This window comes from Canis lupus, chromosome X (assembly GCF_011100685.1).
Source record: "Canis lupus familiaris isolate Mischka breed German Shepherd chromosome X, alternate assembly UU_Cfam_GSD_1.0, whole genome shotgun sequence".
In the NCBI taxonomy this organism is placed as follows: domain Eukaryota; kingdom Metazoa; phylum Chordata; class Mammalia; order Carnivora; family Canidae; genus Canis; species Canis lupus.
Window position 1 is genome coordinate 44,328,792 of NC_049260.1, and position 4,138 is coordinate 44,332,929.

General features: G+C 40.0%; 1 pseudogene; it reads right to left on the reverse strand.

The window, feature by feature from the left end:
* Positions 1-537: 537 nt before the first annotated feature.
* Positions 538-1,359, reverse strand: LOC100687582 (annotated as a pseudogene).
* Between the last annotated feature and the right edge of the window lie 2,779 nt (positions 1,360-4,138).

Consider the following 4,138-nt stretch of genomic DNA (forward strand, 5'->3'; position numbering starts at 1 on the left):
ATGGCCAAGCTTATGTTTCTTAGTGTAAAGGCAGCAGTGAATTTGCATCCTGAAACTAATCTGCATATCCAGTTGCTTTTTTCCTGAAATATAGTAGGCATGGTGTCTCACAAAACCATGTACCACAGTGCTAATGATGCCAGTTTTTTTGGCATCAGTCTATGCAAATTTCTCCAATGCGATACTTTCCCAAATGGCAAGGAATTTTTTTTAACTTTTTCAGAAAAAATAAATCTTTATCAACCATTTACTCTTCCAAACAAAAATTATACTACTACCAATTGCTCTTTTAATTATGCTTTAGAAGATTTTTCAAAAGTTAAGATGTACCTGATGTTTCTGATTTGCACATCCATAAAAGATAACTGGATACAACACACTAGACTAAAAAATGAATCTTAATATCTGACTTATTTGGCATATCCTTAATTTTCAGAATAAAATCAGAAGTGAAACTAGTAATTTTCAAAGAATTCATACATTCCAGTCTCAGGATAAAGAACTTCTAAATGCACAGAGGAGCCTCTGCCCATCTTACTAGTTATATGCATTTTCCTTTATTTGTGGAATTTTTTGTAGGAAAGCATAGACATAGGGCCAGATTTTGTCAGTTTCTGTTCCAGAGAATGTTTTCAGCATCCCAACACCTCCTTTTTCTGGTAATATTCCAGGACTGCCTCTATTTGGATTTTGTAAGCCTTCAGTCTCTCAACAACTGTCTCTGGCTTATTTTCCTCACACTGAATGAGAGGCTCTCCAGTTACGTCATCAATGCCCACAGTTTGAGGAGGGTTGAATTCCATGTTGTAGACTCAGCCACTGGCTAGATGAACCCAGCAAGAAGTGAGACATTGCTTAATGACCTCAAAAGGCACTTTCAGATTAATTACTGTGTCAATTTGATTAGCTCTATCTGGGGCTTTTGCCTACATAAGTGTCCTTGGAAAACCATCCAAAAGCCAGCTATACTGGGTCAGGTTTTTCAGCTCACGAAGGGCCAGTCGAGTCATGACATCATCTGAGATGAGCTTTCCTTGGTCAATAAAAGTCTTGGCGGGCAGCCCAGGTGGCTCAGAGAGAGGTTTAGCGCCACCTTCCGCCCAGGGCCTGATCCTGGAGACCTGAGATCGAGTCCCGCATCGGGCTCCCTGCATGGAGCCTGCTTCTCCCTCTGCCTGTGTCTCTGCCTCTCTCTCTCTCTCTCTCTCTCTCTCTCTCTCTCATTAATAAATAAATGAATCTTAAAAAAAAAGTCTTGGCTAACACACCAGTTTCTGTGCCTCAAAGCATGTTGTCTTGGAGCAGGTCCCCACTGGAGAGGTGCTTCAGCGTGAAGTGTTTGGTGATACACAACATCATGTTGCCCCCATTATCATTGCACTCAGCAACCTTGCAACCTTGCAGAAAACCCCATGGTCTGAGGGAGAGGCCCAGGCAGAGCCCCCAGGGGGCTCCAACCTGGCTGCATACTTCCCCTGCTCCAGGGCCCCAGATGGCTAGCTGCTGAATGTTAATCTCATACAAAAACACCCTCTAATTTGAAACAAGATTATCTATCTGCCATATATAAACGTAGTGAGAATGAAGATATAACTGCAAGTTGAGCCCCAGAATTGATTAAGGCCATGAAGTTTTGCCAATTTTGCATTTCAGCAGTTGTTAAAATTAATCCAGTACCTGTGCTGTAGAAGCACAAATGTCATTAGTGCCTCTTTATCTTTTTCTTGTATGAATAAATTTGGTAAATTTTGGGTTTCCAATTGGGTCAGATTCTGGACCTTTATTTCATTTTTTTCTTCTCCCTATACCCACTTTTTTCTTCTTTTTCTTCCTTTTTCTCCTCCTACTCTCCTCCTCCTTCTTCCTCTCCTCTCTCTTTTCTTAAACTTTATATTTTAATTCCAGTATAGTTAACATAGTGTATTATTAGTTTCAGGTGTACAATATAGTGATTCAATACTTCCATGCATCGCCTGGTGCTCATCCCAAGGGTACTCCTTAATCCTCAATTCTTTCTTTTTCTCTTTCCTTCCCTCCCTCTCTTTTTCTTTCTTTCCATATAGTTGGAAGCATTATCCCTATCCTATTTATTTATAAATTTCTTCTTCCAGAGAGCCTCAAATTCGTATCATGAGGATTAGGGGCTTCCCACATCACAATATTCGTTTTTTAGGGTTTAAGGACCTGGGCTTAAGTTGGGTTTGAATTAATCTCTTGGTATGCTACAGGAATGTCATTGGCATTTTTCCATAATTATCCTCAGAATTGGGATCTTTTTTTTGGTGACAGGTATAGGCAGCATCAGGAACTAAAGTATTTTGTGGAGTCCTAGCAAGCCATCTGCATTTAGGGCTGTGGACCTCATTAATTCAGATAGCAACTACTCTCCAAATAGTGATTGTTCTTCCTCCACACAAGTGACCACTTGACCAGTTCATAGACTGTATATTATTTCACAGGGTTTAGCCTTTTCTATAAATGCTCTATAGAATGGGAGACCAATGCCTGGTTGATACACACAATTAATTGGTCACAGGGTAAAAGTTATTTCCCTGAGCCTAGTGTTAAGCAACAGTTTATTCTAAATTTGAAACACACCATTCATTTTAAGACACATAGGTGGGTCTGGGCCATGACAAATGTCCCAGGGCTATTTTAAAGAGAATAACAATCCTATACTCCAATTCAAAAATGCTAATTATCTATCAAAACTTTCAACTTAGGTTGGTGAAATCTATAACAGAAACTTGGTAGAACTTCACAAATCCAACAAAAAGGAATACACTCAAAAGGCAAGCCAAGCCAGTAGGTAGCAGTTCAAATTCCATACTTTCTACCAAACAGCAGAACTAGTTATCAAGCCAAGGTAAGAGAAAAAAGATCCCCAGTGGTGGTGGTCATCACCTAGTCTATACTGCTCACATTGCCAATAGTTGTGCCCACTCTAAAGGTACAGGATGGACCCCTCACCCAAAATTAGGTTCGGATATTGCCACCTACACACCAAGAGAATATTCAAAGGTTTAACATTCACATAATGAGGATTTTTGAGAGAGAGCAGGGTGGGCTTCCTAAATGGGTCTGAAAATATCTTGACAGAACAAGAAAAGAAAACTGGCTTGGAGTTTCTATTGTGGTTAGGGGGTGGGATCACGGTGAGTGTCCCTATGCATGATTTAAAACTCCCATTGGCACCAATGAAGGGTACACTTTATCAGCTTGCCCAAATGTGGGTAGATGAGCAAGAGAGAGAGGCCTGGCTTAAAAGTTGCCAGTAGTCCACAATAATATAAAAGTGGAGTCAGATTCTTTATTGCGCCACCCAGATAAATCAATTAATTATACTTATAGGGGATTGTACAAAATCTGCTCTGTTTGACTTAGGCAACACTGGATAAGATTGGCAACTATAACTCCTACTAGATGATTGGAACAATCAGGAGAAGAGACCTCAGCCAGTTGCAGTCAAACCAGTTCAGTACGTAAAAGCAAAGAGTCCAGCCATAACAACATAAGGCTAAGGAGGAGCATATCAGATAACTAGAATGTTAATCTTGTTCTTTGTTTCAAGGCTGTTCTTTCTGGAGTCAGCAGATGTTGGATGGTTTCTGAGAATTTTTAAACTAAGATTTTTTTTCTTGGTCAGCAATTAAGTTATGGGTAATGGTGTAGCTCAGTATTAAATTGACCAGATATACTACGGATAAGAACTGACAAAAGTAGATAGAAATCAATAGTCTCTTTCTCCATTCTTGACCACCCAAGGTCAAAGATTTTCTCTCCCCACCAGCCAGATTGTTATTCTCTTTCCATACTCACATGATTGATGTGACTGGTTCCTGCCGCAATCACTTCACCATTTTTCCCAATCCTTCCAATGTGTACCACCATATCCCTGATTTCGTACCTGTGTGGTTCAGAAATTTCTTCTTTGTATTTCTTCTACCATTTGACATGATCTCATACCCCCTGACATGTGGGCCATGCCCAGATCACCTTAGGGGTTATTACCTCATATTAATGATTGTTATTATCAATATCCACAATTGCCCAAATCTAGCAAGCAGAGCCAGACAACTGAAAAAGCATCAGATTAGAATCTCCCATCCCCACAGTCTTGTTTCTTGCAAATTCTAAT